Source organism: Lissotriton helveticus, chromosome 3_1 (genome assembly GCF_964261635.1).
Source record: "Lissotriton helveticus chromosome 3_1, aLisHel1.1, whole genome shotgun sequence".
NCBI classification, from domain to species: Eukaryota; Metazoa; Chordata; class Amphibia; order Caudata; family Salamandridae; genus Lissotriton; species Lissotriton helveticus.
The window spans coordinates 6,170,775-6,190,261 of record NC_136061.1 but is presented as its reverse complement, the minus strand read 5'-3'; positions in this window follow the sequence as shown (position 1 = coordinate 6,190,261).

The following is a 19,487-nucleotide window of genomic DNA, read 5'->3' as shown; positions in this document are numbered from 1 at the left end:
GACGATGATAAATAGACTTGAAGATGAGTTATGTTTGTTTGAAAACAAATGGCAAAGGAAACTGGAAATAGACAATATAGATATGTCTAGAGCAATCGAGTTATCAATCACAATTTTATTTAATGGCTCACTAAAAAGTCAACATTTTATGTCTATTTTTGATTTATATTACTCCCCAGCTAAACTGGTAAAATGGAAATCGAGAAATGGTGATAGTTGTAACCGATGTGGTCATTCCCCTGCTGACTCTATTCACATGTTTTTTACTTGCCCTAGACTATCTCAATTTATTACAGATGTTCAATTTATTTTTAAATAATAGTCTGGGGATATATGTACAAATGTCTGCAGAATTGGTTATTTTTGGTCTTCAGACAAATCAAACCAGAAGGAGGTCAGCAGCAGAGGAAGGATTCTTATTCATTTCTATGTCAGTATATTGATCCTGTATCACTTCCCGATGGTTAGATCCTGATCCACCGACTTTTAATCACTGGCAATTGAAATTACTAGCTATATACCAATTGGAAATTGAGGCCTATAAATTGAAGGGAGTAAAAAGGAAATATTTGGTCAAAATGTTTGGGCTCCTATTTCTAAAAGGATTTGATTTCTTAATGTTTATTATTGATTGAGTATTTTTATGAGCTCTTTATGTTGGCTGTTCTTTTTGTTTAATGATTGTTTAACCGGACCCCTTTTTAAATGGGATTTATGTTGCTCTTTTTGCTTTTTTTTATAGATAACTGTTTGCTGATATAAAATCAACACAAAAAAAAGTACTTTTGGAATGAAGGCCAGTGGAAACATTACTTGGACCCACAGGGGATTTAGAAGTTTGGGGGTGATCTTCACTAGCATTCATTTGAGCTCTTCATTTTTGACTGATGTAGCAGCATTGTTGTTTTTGAGTAATTGAGCCCTGTTCAACCCTTCACTATTTGTTCCAGGGGCTCTTTTAATTTTTTTACTTGCACAAACAGTGCGAGCATAAAAACGATGAGGCATATTTACAAGGAGCTTGCGCCGGTGTTGCATCATTTTTTTTAATGCAGCGTGGGTGCAATCACACTGCCCCATATTTACAAACTAGCACGTTAGACCCACAGTGTCAGTTTGTAGAGGCCTGTCACAATATACTTGGGCTGGGTATAATGTTCTCAGGGTAGGCGTTCCCACATAAGCAGCTACTTAGAACTGGTGCAATTAAATGTACTACTTTTCACTGCGCCACTCTAAGACTTGACTGCTTCAAATCCCTTGTCTTCTAAACCAGACGGAGGGATTGACGCACGGCTTTTAACATGGGACTTGTCTCTGTTTTATGAGGCATTGATGGTGTTACATCAGTCTTAAGACCAACTCCAGCAATGTATCACTTTTGTGCAAACAGATGCATCAGGGTTTCTGGTGTATCCGTGATTGCGTGTGCCACGGAGCCCTGTATTGTAAACAACGTATCTTTGGCATCGTAAGGACATTTGCGTCAGGCACAATAAATCAGACACATCACTGCGAATGCGTCAGTTCTTGTAAATAAGCCCCCATGGTGCTGCATGGGAACACCCACCGCAACATCTCCCGATCGCAAACTAAGTAAACCCCATGATTTGCGCTGCCTTGCCTTACTTATAGAGAGGTGTGGCTCACTGGTTAGAGGCGGCAGACCCGAAAGCAGAGAATGGCCCGGGACCAGGGTTCAATTCCTGACGCGGCAGGGTTGTGGACCAGGGTCAGCGGACTCGAAAATTCTCGCCTCGGGCCTACTCTAACCAGGGATCACACTCGGCAACTCTGGGCATTAAGCTTGCCTCATCTCTACAACGGCCCCCCACAGACGCCGGGGATGCCTGGTTTCACCTTGGAGATACCCAGAAGGGACCATCTCACAGGGAAAGCCAGGACGGGTTCCCCAGCGGTCTTCAGCGCCGGGACGCTCACGGGCAGCTGTGCGCTTTACAAGTCCAACACATTTACATTTACTCCATATCTATGAGGCCTTCCAAAGCCGCTGAGAGTGGCTTCGCGTGGCTTCACGGGGCTTCGCGTGGCTTCGCGTGGCTTCGCGTGGCTTCATCGGATGAGCTCAAGGTCTGCTTCATCGGATTGTTTCAAAAAGTGACAACTAGGGGGCGTAGAGGCTTTATAAATGTGCCTCCGTCATTGCCTCCATTCCGTATGACACAGCAGCGGCAGAATATAAATATGATTATTCCTTAACACCTAGTATACGCAGAGCAGTTTTTATAAGAGGAGTCCATATATAGTACTCACCATAAACAAATCCATGGAGTTTTCAGAGCTCTGAAATCTTTATAGATGTTTTGATTGTGCAAATGACGCTGTATGACCCCCCCAATCATGAGGTCTCCAGACTTGTACAAGATTGGCTGTTTGCTGGCTGTCAGGATGCACCTGCTTGTGTGCTCAGAAGCGCCTCCGTCAGTGCTTCGAAGCACAGAGAACAAAGCGAAAAACAGGATATGCTTCATCCCAAGGGGCTGTGTTCAGGATGTGCTATGCCTTGGGTCTCAGAGGGTTAATGCAGATTTTATACCTCCCTGACGTCCTCCAAGCCGCCTCCAACCTGCAAAAGATATCAGCTCTTAGCACGGGTTGTCACTGGTGGGGTAAAAGGGAAACATATGGGGTATTAGGAATTCCTGCAGAAGCCCCCTTGTGCAAGAAAGAACTGGCATTTCAACTAGGTAATATGAGGTTCAGGGGTCAAAGGGCAGAGCTGTGAGCCTGTTGCAGGGTCTGCTAGTCCAAGAGGCACCTGTTTCCAAAGGTGTCAAAAAAGTACAGAAATTGCATTTATATAATTATACAAATTTTGGGGGAAATGATGCATAATTGCATGTAAATATGTGAAATACAAAAGCATCATTTGGGTCTATATTTTAGCCAAAACGTGACCTTGCATCCATGCCCCCCATCATCTGACCTTCATCTCATTGTTCCTCTAAACTTGCACTAAATCTGTTCTAAACAATACCAGAGTACCTTGATTTTTGATGCACTGAGGCTATGGTGGCCTGACACTCTAGGACCCTCTTGCCCTGGTGCTCTGGCACTTTGGTACCACAATACCCTGGTGTTTGATACACAGAGGCAACAACAGCCTGGTACTCTATGGCCCTTGTGCCCTGGTACCCTGGCACTTTGCTGCCATAGTACCGTGATGTTTTATACATTTAGGCTATGGTGCCCTGGTACTCTAGGACCCTCGTGCCCTGGTATTCTGGCACGTTGGTAACACAGTGCCCTGTTGTTTGATGCACTGAGGCTATGGTGGCCCGGTGCCCTAGGGCCCATGAGCCCTGGTACTTTGGTAGCACAGTACCCTGGTGTTTGATACACTAAGGCTATGGTGGCCTGGTACTCTAGGACACTTGTGCCCTGGCTGTCAAGTACCAAACAGCTTTTTTTTTGCAGAGTTTTATATAGCGCAAACTAGAACCGAACCGAATCAGTTATCAGAGCGCCTTACATAGCACCAGTTACATTACATGAGGACACACTTTTATTTTAGGCACGGGGAGATTAAGTGATTTTCCCAGAATCACAGGGGGTTTTTGGCGTCGTTACCGAGACTCGAACCTAGTTCCCCAGGTCCGAGGTCGAGCGCCTTAGCCGTTAGGCCAACCCCTCTCCCCTTGGAGTCGAAGCCCTGCTGACCTTATCGCGGCTGATCCTGATCCGAACTCTTGCACCTGGAACCTTCGAGGCCCTGCTGATGCTGTTGCGGCCTGACTAAGCTGAACCACCTTCGAGGCCCTGCTGGCGCTGTCGCGGCCTGACCGAACTGAACCATCTTCGAGGCCCTGCTGACGCTGTCGCGGCCTGACCGAACTGAACCATCTTCGAGGCCCTGCTGACGCTGTCGCGGCCTGACCGAACTGAACCACCTTCGAGGCCCTGCTGACGCTGTCGCGGCCTGACCGAACTGAACCATCTCCGAGGCCCTGCTGACGCTGTCGCGGCCTGACCGAACTGAACCACCTTCGAGGCCCTGCTGACGCTTTTGCGGCCTGACCGAACTGAACCATCTTCGAGGCCCTGCTGAAGCTGTCGCGGCCTGACCGAGCTGAACCATCGTCGAGGCCCTGCTGACGCTGTCGCGGCCTGACCCCTTGAACTATCCACGCACCAGTTGGTGCCAAGACTGTCCCGCTACCCTCTATCCCCGAAACCAAGACGTTACGGATCCCTCGATCCTTGCCTGCTAACCTGCAAATGATTTGCCTTAATTGCTTATATAAAGATTCTTGTGAATATTCCTCCTGTGTGGTGTCCCTCTGTAGGTAGTGTGATTGCTCAGCTGTGACGATTGTAGGTGAGGAGCCTCGCCAAGGAGGCCTCCCTACGGCGCTCGGCCTATTCCATACAGAGAGGTGGGTCTCGGGGCGGACAGTCAGACACCTTCTGTCTCCCCTGGGGTCGCCTTTCCAACATTGGTAACCTTGAGTTTACACAGGAGCAGACAATATTCCTCAATCCCCAACACCACTGCGATGAACGGTTAGGCTCATACGCAGTAGAGACGGGGAGAGGGAACTGGGAAGAAAAGAGAGACCGCCACTACTTCACTTCTTCAGAACTGGACTCTTGTTTGCTTGTAGTCTCCTGAAATAAAGTACACTATGAAATAACACTTTTCTGTAAAACCTATTACTATGTGTCATTCACTATCTCTTGTTATGGTTCTAAATCAGTGACTTGCTGCTCTCTTGTAGGAAAATATTGTATGCTTTTGACCTGTAGTTTCTCTCTACTGTGTGGTGAGTACTCTTGTAGACTCTTGCAATAAAGAACGCATGTAATTTAAATGCCTGAACTCTAATACATGGTTTTCTCTCTCTCACTATCAACTTCCCATTACCTGTGTAATCTTTCTATATATTTTTATTGATAATGTTTTATTATTTGCAGAAGTCTTGAATATTCAATTTTTATCCTCTTCTCACTTGTCTTTTCTATAGCGCTCCAGTGGAGTTAGAGGTAAGTACAATTATATATATATAATTATATCTACATAGATGAAAATCCTTAAAGGTGCTCTAGTAGATGTTGGTAGGTTTATTTAATTTCTTGTATCGCGCTGGAATCAATCCTATAAGGGTATCTCCGCGCTTTGCCAGCCAAAGGTTATCGTAGTCTATAAAGTGCATTTAAAGGGGCTGAAATGCCTCCTGGAAAAAGAATGTTTTCAGCGCCTTTCTAAAGGATAGTGTTCATCCTCATTTCTATGGGAAGTTTGTTCCATAGAGCAGGACCAACCGATGAAAATGCTCGGTCTCCCTGCCTAGCTCTTTTTGTTGTAGGGGGTTTCAAGAGTGCTTGATTACTTGAACGAAGTGACCGGCTGGGTTGGTACAGTTCAAGAGATTGAGAGAGATATTTAGGACTGTCTATGTTGATATATATATATATATACTGACTGTCCCCATATAAGCATTTGTGGACCGTGCAGCATATTTTGAAACTAATGCGCTGCCTTCAAGATGAGAGTATTATAAGAAGACAAGCAATGGTCTCTACTACATACTTCTCTGAGTCTTTATCTCTTTCTTGCTCTCACTCTCTCTACCAAGATAGTTAGTCCTTGAACATGGTCTTCTCTGATAGGTTTCCCTGAACAAGCGCAATTGAATTCAAGCTCTGGGTTTGACTGGAGAACTGAAAGTCTAGATAGACCGCGCTCTTAATGATAGTCAAATCTTAAGCCACATCCTACTAAGGAATACGACTATCCCTTGAGATGTCTTTTATTCACTGGGATAACTAACTAAAAAAGACTACTTTCCCAGACAAATAATAAACTGGAACACTCTCACCAATTTAATGACGATATCTGTCACGCTAAGAAATTCCTTCTGTGTGCTGTGCAAAAACGCTTCTAAGCAGGTTCTGAAATTTCGAGCGTGTCTGGAACCTGAGGGGAAGCGAAAGAAGCAACGCTTCCAGCCTTCAGAAAAACTTCAATTGAAGTGTGCAGCGCAATTGTGAGCGCGCAAATTAAGCAGTGACTGAGTCTCCTCAAATAAACTAGACCGGCAACCTTCCTGACTCATGCGGGCGGCCATCTTGGAATTCCGCGATAGCGGAGATGGTAAACATTGGAGTCACAAAGACACAAACCTAAAAGGGATGGCTCTATGATGTCTCAAATAAGGGGACCTGTGCTGCTTTTTGCCTGCCAAATAATTATTTAGGAATTTAGGGAGTTTCTCCTGGCCAATCCTGACACTGGCACTTTAATACCAGAGTACCCTGGTGTTTGGTAACTAAGGCTATGGTGGCCTGGTACTCTAGTGCCCATGTGCCCTGGTACTCTGATGCTCTGATACTCCAACAGTTTGAGACTCTTGCCTTCTGGTGACCTGGTACTCTGGTGCTCTGGCTCTTTTGTGCCCTGACACTCTGGCACTTTGGTCCCACAATGTCCTGGTGTTTGATGCACTGAGGATATAGTGGCCTGGTGCTCCAGGGCCCTTGAGCCCTGGTACTCTGGCACTTTGGTACCACAGTACTGCTCAACCTCACCACCGATCACTGGAACCCCGAGCTAGTTAATTATACGGCAATTAAAAACGCCATCAAAAGACAAGTACCTATCAGTTCCCGGGAACTGGATTTGAAGTAATTGGCAAAACGAGACTTCCATGAGTCCCTATGCCTGCCGCACACAGTGCATAATCCCAAACACCATCTTATGCAGGCTGTGAGCCGTTTGGCCCTTCACAAGATTTTAGCCTACAGACTACACCCCTTGCCCATTAAAGAACTATATGCACTCGAACGGACAGGACTGGGAGTCCCAGAATGCAGGCTCTGCAATTACAACGCGAGTCGCTGGCTCATCTATTACTTTGCTGCCCAGCCCTGCGCGCAGCACGTAGCCTTTATCTCAGGCCAATCCTATGACAAATGGGGTCACGTTCCGCAAAGGAGGCGGTCTATCAACTATATACATTGACCATAGTAAAGCAAATGGTCTCATTTGGAAAGTTTATCCAACAGACACGGTCCAAGCTGATGGCCACCCAGGGCACAAACGATTAGAGACTTTGCACACGCACGCAGGGCTGCCTTTGCATAGACACTATTCTCTTGAGCTTACCAGCGTCCAGGGATCCACTATACAGACTTACCAGCCAACTCACTTGCTGTTTTAATCCCTTTGTAATTTTGTACTCTGTTTTTAATGTAATGGTTTTGAGTAACCAAACAATAAAAATCAATCAGTACCCTAGTGTTTGATGCACTGAGGCTATGGTGGACTGTTGCTCCAGGGCCCTTGAGCCCTGGATCTCTGGCACTTTGGTGTCACAGTACCCTGGTGTTTGATACACTGAGGCTATAGTGGCCTGGTACTCTAGGATCCTCGTGCCCTGATACTCTGGCACTTTGTTGCCACAGTACCCTAGTTTTGTATGCACTGATGCTGTGGCTGTCTTGTATACTAGTGCCCTTGTACCCTGTTAATTTGGTGCAACGTTGGTGCAATAGTGCACTGGTATCTCAAGCATTGATACTCTGGTGGTCGGATACTCTGGTGCTCTGATACTCTCTATGATTTAGTACTTTCCTGCCCTTGTGCCCTGGAGTCCTGCTCCTATGGCACCTTGGTACAGTTGTGCCCTTGTATTGGTTCTCTCGGGGTATTTTGCCCTGGTACTCTAATGATATATCACCATGCATCCCTTGTTCCCTGGCACCCTCTACTCTCCACATTGGTGTCATAGTGCCCTCTGATGCTATGATAGACTTGTACTCTAATACTCTGATGACAGGGTATTCTGGTACTCTATTTGCCCTGGGGCTCTGGCAGACTGGTAGCTTGGCAATCTAGGGCCTTATGTATGAGGAATTGGTGTAGGGCAGTGCTACATGTCTCCTTTCTGTGCTGCCCTACACCAATTTGAAAGAGTAGGATTGCACCGTATCTATGAGATATGGTGTAATCCCGACCTTTCCAAGCGCTGGCGCACAGTTTTCTGCCTTACGCCAATGTAGGCAGCTATGGTGCAAGGGTACCCCCATTGCAGGCAGGATCGCTTTTGAGCAGGAAGGGGCTTCTTCATGCACAGAAACAACGCTGGAAGGTATTTTCCTTCTGCATGTGTGCTGCAGAATAGCGCACACATGGAAAAAAGCAAAAACTAGGAGAAGTAAAAACATTTCTCCTCATTATGCCTGCTCCGGGGAGTTATATGGTTTTGGCACTGCCCTAGCTTCACGTGAATTTGTATTTCTGGGGCAGCAACAAAATCCATGAGTGTTGCATGGGAACACCCACCACAATTCCCACGGAAAGCCTACCCAGGCAGGGTAACTCGACAAATGTATGTGTGCTCCCTTGTCTTACTCCATATCTATGAAGCCATACATAGCCATGCAGGGTAGCTTTGCATCGTCTCATAGATATGATTTAGTGTTCTGCACCACTGGAGAGTCAGAAAAGTGATGCTCTAGCAGTGCAGGGGGCTTGTGAATGCCCCCTGAGTTTTTTAGTACTCTTTGGACCCTCATGTCTTAGTGGTCTGCTGCTATCAGCTGCTGATCTGTGTGTACTCTGGTAGCCTGGGACCTTGCTGCAATCACAAAGGGATGCTGATGCTGAGGTAGCTTCAGGCACCAGCTAGGATCAAACCTTCCCTCAGAAAGGAAACCTGGAGCCAGTGTCCTTCCAGAGGCTGCCCTCTGCCCTCCAGCACGCCCCCTGCAGGCGTCTTCCATGGATGGTTTCAGTCTTGGTAACAAAGTGATGCTGAGGTAGTTTCTACCTACTTAAGTTATACAATATTTAAAAGTTGAACATGGAAGAGGACCCCTGAAGCATCTGGAACTCTGAGGGGACCACCCTGTGGGTCTGTGGCCAGGATTCACAAGACATACATGTTTGATGATGAGACTAAAGGGAGAGGGATGAAATAAGTGTAAGAAACTATATTAGAAAAATGAGACTTACCTTGAGGAAACCTAGATTTAAAATACACTGCTTTGTACTTGAGTATTCTGTTTTCGACTTCTAGTCCGGTGCTGTGCATTCTGTTCTTAAACATCAACAACTCTTCCAATATTTTGTATTCAGTTATCAAACATTAAAGATTGTGTTTCCTCCAGGATTGTGAAGTCTGCTCTCTAAAATCAATGCTGGACTTCTCCGGTGTGGTGCATTCTGCTCTCAAACTTTGAAGATTTATGCTCCTCTGGTTGGCACACGAGTCAGGGGCTTTGCTGCTGTCAGTGACCCACAGTGAATGCCTCAGGGAAGACCCTCTAGTGCTGGACCATGAGCTGCTCTTATAGAGAAAGGCAGTGGGAGGGATGACAGGCTGCACTTTGCTAAAAGTAGCCTCAAGACTTGTGGGCTCAGTGGCCTCAGCTGTAACCCAACGTTTCTTGCAGGAATAACAAAAACAGTATTATTAAAAATGTCTAGACATCCACTCAGAAAAGAAACACACCACAAACATGTTTATTCCAGAAGTCTCACAGCAGAGTCCTGCACCAAGGGTGCTTTTCCCTCCAGAAGGTTGCAGGATGAGACAAGCTTTGGAGAGCTTAGAAACACATTCCCCATACACAAAAAAGTAAATGTAACTTGTTTGCCTGGACTGCCACCTGGTCTTGATTTATCTTTTAATTTCTTAATTGTATTGAAGAAAACTGCGGTCCCTTCCCCAGACAGAGCCTGAAATGGAAATTCACCAGGTGGTTCCCATCAAGGGAAGATTCATATTATTTTATAGAAATAAATGTTCAGTTGACAGGCTGCATCTTGGACCAGATGTTCCTTTTCTGTGTTGAGAAAAACTGTTTTATAATAGGAATCAAACTTCATGCCCATGACGGCTCCCAATCGTCATGAGTCACAGTAGACGTGTGCTCATGACGTCCGGGAGCTGCCAGAACGTTGCCGCTCTGCCCACGCATGATTAACTCCCCGTCTGTGCGGTTCTGACGGCTCCCGGCCCTCATGAGCACACGCCCAACGTGATTTATGACAGCCGGGAGCCGTCATCAGTACTGGAGCGCCATACCCAACACCGCCCCCCTTGCACCGCGGCAAAAGTAACACCGCAGCGAAGGGGTTGAATATAATTAGTTTGTTGACACAAAAATACCATCAGTTCTGAGCTGTTACTAAAGAGTTATAAATGCACTGTACAATCTGAACAACCTCAATGAAATCTAAATCAAGAAATTGCAGAAATGCGGGACAGTTAGCATCATTCTTGGGTTGTAAGTAGTGATACCTTTGAAGGAAGTGAGAACATGTGACTATTGTTAGCATCTTACCTAATGTCTCATTTTAAAACCAGATCAGTCTGTACCCAGAGGTGAACATGTTGAAATAAGTAACTCAGAATAACATTATATGGCCATGAAGTAAGTTTTCAGTTCTAATGACACAGAGGCAAGGATTGTCACAGGTGAGGACATTTGCGTATGTTTGATGAAGGGCAGAACTGCACGTCACTTTGCCACTCTGCCCTGTCTCAAAAGGAAATGAATCCGCCGTCCCTATGAGACACGGCCCATTCCTGTCCTCTTTCACTGCACTGGTGCAGAATGGCTGAATTGGGCAAACACAGGCATCCTTATACCACGGTGCAAGGGTGTCTGTGTTGAAGGAATGATTGTTGTTTTTCAGGATGGGATATCTTCCTACATGAAAACGATCAATGGAGGTGTTTTAATCTTTATATGTATGCTGCACAATGCAGCACACATAGAAAGAGGAAACAAGCATTGGCATAGCCAATAGGTCTCGCCTTCGGGACCCTATAAGTGTTTAGCCATGCAACGGTTGATGTTGTTGCTCCAAGGATATTGTGCTGCATAACTAAATACTGATAAGGTCCCAAACGAGAGACCTATTGGCTATGCCAATGCTTGTTTCTTTATTCTAACAACTAAGAGCACCTTCTCATGTGAGATTTTAGGATGTGTGTAATACAAAACCCTCTTATGTTTGACGTAATAGACTTTAATGCTCCTCCAGGTATAAGAATCTAGGCCACATAGGGATGCACAAAGCGATACCAAAGGGGATGATGGACGGAGCGATTGAGCAAATCAAACACTCACCACGAATCAATTGATCTGGGTTTAATCCATCACCATTCTTTAGCTCACTCCACCACCCCAATTCAGACATGGCCACACGCACATCAGTCTGACCCTAAGCCTCATGGGAACAGTCCAACCTGAACTGCCAAGCCATGCCTTCCCTGGACCGGAAACAAGCATCCTGGGACCGGTTTAGGGTTCATAACCCTCATCAGCCAGGCTATCTTGAATTCAGTTGCAAAGTGTCAGGGTTTTGCGACTAGCCTCTGTTTATATTCCTAAATTAGTGAATAGGGCAAGGTCCATAGCAAAACCCAGTCAGGTAAACGTGTGGTACCCGTGTCTTTCAAAATAAGGCTTTCTCTGTTATCTTGTACATAGTCTTTTCCCTATAGTAAAGGTAGACGTCCCTCCTCAAGATGGCCGCCGCAATGGCCATTGAGGAAGACGTTGAGTTTCAGTATAGGTTCTAGTTGATGTGTGCCGTGCGCTGTTTAGTTGCTGCGCACTTCAACTGCTCCATTCCCTGAGGTAGCAGTTTGAGTCTGAAGCTCCGTGTCTATTTTCACGGCAGGAGCTGAAGGAATCCTCGTAAAAAACATTTATAAGTCCGAGTTTGTTGTCTGTGTGAGTGCAGAGTGTACTAGGGTTATTCCGGTATTATTTTCCTGAGTAATTTCATAGAATTAGGAAATTCCACAACTACTTCGTTTATCTCTCAAGAGGAAGCCCAAGTACAGAAGTGAAAAAGGAACTTCGTCCACTTGACGTATTGCCGGGTCTTCCGCAGCGGGAGTGAGGTTCTCTTCCGCTATCGGCTACGGATTCAACTTGGCTTCCCGTATCTCATCTCTCCAGACCAGAAGTTGCAGAGTACTAAGAGAGTGACAGTAAGCTTGTGGCTAATTCCCTTCGTGACTGTGAACTAAATATTGCGTTCCCTTCGCGCGCTTTCCCTTTCTTATCCTTCCCCCTTCTTGCCTTCCCTGAACCTTTTTGCGCGTTTAAGGAACACTCTCCTATCGGATATTCATCAGCGGCTTGAAAAGGCAGAGCTACTGCAAGAACCCCAGTTACAGCAAATCTTGGAAGTATTCAGGTACAAATTGGTGGTCCTTAGGGAGGGGTTAGCAAACCAGTTGAGAACTCGCAATAATTTAGATTTGTACTTTTCCAGGCATGAAGCTTACAAACTGAAATTACCAGATACAATGAAGATGACTGGTAGGATAAGCTTTATTTATTAAATAGAGAGACTCCTTAGAATAAGGTGAGTTGTTGTTTATTCTTTCTTCCCCCTTCTGTGTATTAGGCACACGTCTAGAACTGATAGCAGAAGCACAGACAGAACTCCACAGTCAGAGAGGGTGCCAGCCAGTCTCAAGTTGTCTCTTCTCTCTTCCACTTCCCCTTTTCCCTTTCGCTGGTGGATTTGCTCTGTGTAGCGAAGACACTGGAGAGTGGGAGATTGGGACTAGCGTCTGTGCTGCCTCTGCGAAGTGACTGAGCCTACTGACAGATTGAAGTGCCCACGTTTTTTTTTACTTCGCCCGGGCAGTATGGCGGAAGGAATGAATTTAAAAGAATTAGGAGAGGTTTTAGTGGAATTCAGAGGGAGATAGGAGCTGTTCGGGAGGAAAACAAGAGTTTAAAGTTGGAGTTAGTTGCCTCACGTCAAGAGACTAGGGTGTTGGCCCAGAAGGTGGATGGGTTGGTTATGGGAAATCCAGTTTTAAGTTCTCCTATGCCTAACAGCAGCAGCACCCCAAGTCCTGATCCTAAGTCGGTGGCACAGGTTATACATTCTGTCTCTCCATTAATTCCATTAGCAGCCCCAGAGAGGTTTTCGGGGGACCCCCAAAAGGCACAATTTTTTTTAACACAATGCTCTTTACATTTCATGTGCAGACCAACACTTTTTCCCGATGCTCAACTAGAGTAGCCTTTATTTTATCCTATCTAAGTGGGGATGCCGCCAATTGGGCTATGCCTTTGGTTAGTGAAGATGACCCTCTTCTCTGTGATTTTGCTAAGTTCAAGACTGAATTTCTAAGGATTTTTGATAGGAGAAGGATTTTCCAGGCCACTGACAATGAGTTGCTGGAATTGCGACAAGGTTCTAAAGATTTGATTACTTATCTTACGCAGTTCAATAAATTAATTGTGGAAACAAATTGGCCAGAGAAGAAACGAGCAGCTCTATTCTACCGAGGTTTAAGAGATGAGATTAAGGATACATTGGCACAAGTTCCAAATCGTCCCACTGAGTTACCGGCCTTGGTGGATTTGGTGTTGGAATTGGATTTCCGCAACTCTGAACGAAAAGAAGAGAAAAAAAAGATTGGAGGGTAAATTTTCCTTGTTTCGATCGAATTCGGACCGAGAAAGGATCTGGAGGGAGTAGTGATACTGAGCCCATGCAGATTGGAGCTGTCAGAGGACCATTGAGTAAGGAAGAAAAGGAGCAGAGACGTTTGAAAAGGTTGTGCTTATATTGTGGCTGCTCTGGTGATAAAGATCAATTCAAAAATGGTCAGGCTATTCTGTTGATGTTTCCTAGGTTAAATTTGCCCGGCGTTAGAAGCCTCTAATACCATACGAAGTTATCCAATAAAGAGGCAGGCGCTGGAGACAGGAAGACAGGAAACAAGTTTTATTCCGACGGAGTAGAACACATCAGATCGGACAACAAGGTATCGTCTCGAGGTGCTCTCTCAGCCTCTCTGGGGCCTGGTCTTTTATACACTGGTTTAAGACATGTGGACGTTCTTTATTACAACAAAGACATTGTGAAGTATGAGGATGACATCCCCGGCACCCCCCCCAGTTCCGGCCCATTTCAACACATGACAACAGTAGAGGCCCTTTCCCCTCATATGATTGGGAGGGGGCTATCACGCAGCTGAGTGTTCTGCCGATTCCTTTGGAATGTGTGCGCCTGATCGAATCTCAGGGGGTGGGGAGGTCATGATCAATAGTGGCTCCTTTCAGGAAAGGCGAGTGCATACAGTAGTGGGCAATAAACTGTATCCTCGGGCTAAGGGATGACCAGCGGTTCGTACAGGCAGTCGGGCTCAGAGGAAGGGGTCATCAAAGGAGGGGTATTCATGGATGGAAAGGAGGTGTTGGTCAGGCGCGGGGTGTGATTCTCAGAGACAGAGTCATGCGGGAGGGGAGAGCTTATGCCTTGTGCATGTGAGAGCGGGGACAGCCAGGGTGCGTGGGGGAGGCTCGCAAGGTTCAGGGAAGTGCGCTGACGGGTGATCGTGAACAGGGAGGCCATGGTACCTAAAATGGCTGTCGTGTATGTTCATACGTGAGTCTGCAAGATGGCGTAGATGATGTTCAGTACACAAACTAAAATTCCACAGTCCTCCCTTTTAACATGTCTCGCCAGCTTGTCAGTTTGGATCGATCCCCATGAGACCACGCACCTCTATCTCGTATAGGGGACTCATGTGCTCAGTTTTAAAGTCCAAAGTCTTAGGGCACATACAGTTGGAAACGAGTGAACACAGAGGTGGCAAACATTGAATACCCAAGCAACACCCACACAGTATCATGATTGGTATCAATATAAACGTGAACAATCTCCATCCCCAGTTCTTCAAAGTGTCCCAGAACCAGCCTCCAAGCGACCATCCTTCCTGCTCCTGGTGAACCTCTGAGGACAGTCTGTGGAGGTGTTCGATTGCTTTGTAGACTGAAGGTGAGTTATCTGGCACGTAGGTGCAACAGCTGGAGCCGATGATGCGGCATGCTCATCCACGGTCGGCCAGAACCACATCTAGAACAAGACGGTTTTGAAGAGCCACCAGGCGGACTGCCTGAAGCTCAGCCGTGTTGTTGGCGAGGATGCAGCGGTGATGTTAATGGTTGTTTCTACTGCCTGAGTCAGGTGTCGGATAGCGCGGCTATTTGCCATTGGGCCCCACAGAGGAACAAGTCCCTTCGCCGCATCCAGGAACTGTGCTCCGGTGGAGTCGGTTTGTCCAATGTCTCCGGCGCGCTTTTGCCGGTGATGGTAGGCTGGAGCCACATACGTGGGAGGAAGAATGAAGGCGATGTAGCACGTACCCCTCCAACCTTTTGGGAGCCAAGTGTAAGCTTTGGTGCCACAAACAAAGTACATATTCGGGGAAGCAACAAAGGAGGGGGGGTCAGCTGAGACCAATGTTTTGGTGATGCGACAAGAACTGTGACCCACCAGCTGCGTTCCCTGTCCTTCGAGGCATACGAGTCCTGTGACATTGATGACAGACAGGGCCACGGTCAGGGTGGCAGCCGTTTGTTTCCGCAGGTGGGAGAAGGTGGGTCTGGCTGGATTGTGGAGCACTTGCATTTCGACCCTCTCTTTAGCAGGAATGTTCATAAGGAAGGCGGAACCTGAGACAGCAGGACAAATGGGGGCAGACGTTCTTCCTGTTTTGTTCAGCCAGAACCCATAGTAGAAGTGTGACACTGTCTGACCAGAAGCGGCGTTGTCCTTGTTGCTCTCCTGCAAGATGATCAACCAGGTGAGGCAGGAGCCGTGAACTGAGAAAGGAGAAGGGATGAAAGGTATAGAGTGTTCAGTGGCATGCGGGAGCAACCTGCAGATCCAGCAGTTCGTGGCATTTGTAGCAAGGTTGTGCTGGTGCAGCAGTTGCACGAAGGAATTGTTCCAGAACTCCTTACGCCTTTCTCGGAGCTGAGGTGAAAGGGTGATCAAATGATGCTCTTTCACGGTGATTGGCTGTACAGTGGCCAGCAATGTCTGGTGAGCGGGTGTGCTGTCCTCCAAGATCCAGAAGGAAGTCATGAGGAGGAGGCAAAAGAGGAAGACAATGAAGATAGCGATTGTCTTTGATTTGTGCAAATTATCAGTCTTTGGGTTCCTGTAGTGGGTATTTCCTGTTGCTTCCGACGTCTTCTTATCTGGCGCTTCCATCATCTTCTTATCTGGCGCTTCCATCATCTTCATCTTCAAGGTGCTCGGTAGTGGGCAGAACCACAGACTTCGTTTAGCTTCTCTCCGGGTAACCCTTGGTTGCTTTGGGTCACCGTTCTGAGATTTTTAACTTAGTCAGTGGCCTACTTAGCCGAAGCTCCCTCCTTTCGACGCAGGAAATACCCTTCTCGGGATGGCACAGTGGGATCAGAGTGTTTTGCAAGTTCAAGTGCCTCGGTATCAGGATAACAGTTCAGTGATGGTCGGTCTTTGTTCAGCAGCTCCTCTTGGGTGCTGACGTTGTCTGTCGTGGCCAGGGTCGAGGAAACCTTCTTGCAGTGGTCTGCGTGCAGCCAGTGCTTCTTCCCCTCCACTCGAAGAGCCGTCCGAGTGGTGATCAGTACTTGCCAGGGGCCCGTCCACCGGGGTTCCAGACTCTTCGCCCGTTGAAAATTCCGGACTAGGACGTACTCTCCCGGTTGGATATCGTGACCGGGACCCCTGGAAGCATCGGGGATGGCCTGCTGCACCTGTTGATGAATGACAGACAATGTTTTAGTTAACTTGTATAAATAATCTGACAGCAGGACGTCGGGGACGTCGTGAATGGAGGTCGGTTTGGGGGCAGTCCAGAGGTTCATTGGTCGCCCAAATACAACCTCGTAGGGGGTCAAGTGGTGCTTAGTGGGAGTGGAGCGCATCGATAGTAATGCCAGTGGGAGGGCATCTGGCCACTTAAGTCCTGTGGTGGCCACTATCTTTGACAGTTTCAGTTTCAGTGTAGCTTTGTGTCGCTCAACCAGGCCAGCGGATTGGGGGTGGAAGACTGCATGGAATCTCTGTTTTACCCCCAACCCCTTCAGGATCAGTTGGATAACTTCAGCTATGAAGTGAGGGCCATTGTCGCTCCATAAAATTCGACAAAGGCCGTAGCGAGGGAAAAACTCTTTCAGTAGTACTTTGGCAGTAGTCATGGCAGTGTTATCTCGGGTCGGATAGGCCTCCACCCATTTGCTGAAGGCACATACAATGACTAATACGTACTTCAAGCCTTGGCACCTCTCTAGCTGGATGTAATCCATCTGGAGGACCTCAAAGGGGTGGTCGGGGATCCCAAACCCTCCCCGGGGTACTACAGTTCCTTTCCCGGGGTTGTGTTGTAGGCAAATAAGGCACTGCTGGACCAGGCGTTTGGCTGAGTTTGGGATCTTGTTGTTGTGCCAGACTTTGGAAATGAGTTCAATCACGGGGGCAGAACCTATGTGTGCAGGGGAGTGTGCCATGGTCAGTATGGGGATCAAGTATGCATCAGGCAGCAACCATTTGTTTGTATCTTTTGTCCGCCAGCAGCCCTCATCGTCCCTTAGACCCACCCGTGCCCACTCAGTCAGTTCCTGAGGTGTGCTGGCCGACTGGATGTCCTTAATCGTTTCCCTAGCGTCAGTCCATTTTTCTGCTTGTGACCTAGTCACATACATGCGTGTCGTTGCCCTATTCTCAGCTGTGGTTCGGGCAGTGATGTCGGCCAGTGCGTTTCCCTGTCCAACTAAGTCCGTCACCTTCTTGTGTGCCTGGCATTTGATTACTGCTAATCGTTTGGGGAGGAGAACTGCTTCAATTAGGGCAGAGACTAGATCTCCATGAAGGATGGGCGTGCCGTGGGACGTCAGGAATCCCCTTTCCCTCCACAAGAGCCCAAAATGATGAACCACCCCGAAGGCATACTGGCTGTCCGTGTAAATGTTTGCCGTGGTTCCTGCTGCTATGATACATGCTCGTGTGAGGGCAATTAGCTCTGCTGCCTGTGCGGATCATTGTGTGATGCGAGCTGTTTCAACTACTGTTTGAGCTGTCGTCACCGCATAGGCAGCAGAAGTGGTGCCGTTTGGGAGTTTGATACAAGAGCCATCTACCCATAGGGTCTGTAAAAGCAACGTCTCGGAGGTCAATTCTACTCCTGGTCTGTTCGTCCGTGAGGGTCACACAGTCGTGTATAGGGGGCTCATCGGGGTCATTTTCAGGCAAGGGCAACAGTGTAGCAGGATTCAATGTCGTGCATCTCTTCAGGGTGATGTGGGGTGCAAGTAGAGTCAATTCGTACCCTGTCAGTCGTGCACTAGTCAGGTGTTGAGTCTTGGTCTGGTTCAAAAGGGTGTCAACTGCATGGGGTACTAGTACCGTGAGAGAGTTTGAAAGTACAATTCCCTCACTCTGGCGGATAGAGACGACAGCAGCGGCTACTGCTCGAAGGCAGGCAGGTAGAGCTCTGGCGACTGGATCAAGAGTGGCAGAAAAATAGGCACAAGGGCGTTGTTTGGCGCCGATGGGTTGAGTTAGAACAGACAATGCGCATCCCTCCCTTTCGTGAGTGAAGAGGGAGAAGGGCTTGGAGTAATCTGGTGTTCCTAGAACGGGTGCCGAGCAAAGGGCATCCCGCAACTCCTTAAAGGATGCTTGGCATTCGGGAGTCCAAGGGAGTGGGAAAGGGGCATCTTTGGTCAACAGGGAAAGTAGGGGTTTTATGATTAAACTGAAATTCGGTAACCATTGTCGGCAGAAAGAGGTAAGGCCCACTAATGAACGGACTTGCTTCTGTGTTTTTGGAATGGGGGTGTCTAGGATGGTTTGGATTCGGTCGGGCGTAAGTTTCCTCCCTTCTTTGGACAGGAGATGGCCTAGGTATGTCACTTGGGCCTGGCAGAACTGCAGTTTCTCTTTGGAGACTTTGTGGCCATTCTCCGCAAGAAAGTGCAAGAGTTGGATAGTGGCTGTGATTGCAAGTGGAGTGGTGTCGGCCGCCAAAAGGATATCATCGACATATTGGATCAACACCACTCCATCTGGTAGCTGGACGGCGTCCAGCTGTCTTTTGAGGGCCTGGCTGTAAATGCTGGGACTTTCAGTGTAGCCCTGGGGAGCTCTACAAAATCGGTATGAACGGTTTTTTAAAGTGAAGCCGAAGAGATAACGGCTGTCTGGATGGATGGGGATAGAGAAAAATGCATTTTTAAGATCAATAACGGTGAAGGTGGTGGCAGTGGACGGGATGAGAGTCAGAATGGTGGCGATTTCTGAGACTACGGGGTACTGTGGCACGACCACTTTGTTGACTTCTCGCAGGTCGATGATGAAGCGGTACGCTTTCTCATCTCCCTCACCTTGCTTCTTAACAATGGGTAGGATAGGGCTATTGCAGACATTACTAACCACTTCCTCTACCACTCCTGCATCTACCAAGGACTGAATAATCGCTACCAATGCCTTCTCGCCTTCGGGCGATATCCGGTACTGTGTGAGTTTCGGGAGTATTGCATCTGGTCGAACAGTTATGTGCACAGGATCGATCATCATTCGTCCTACATCCGAGTCGTTTCTGGCCCATAGGTACAGGGGTAGGGTATCGAGCAAGGATAGGTCAGCATCTGTTATGGTGTACATATGTCGTGCGGGGTAGGGTCTGGACATGCTCGGG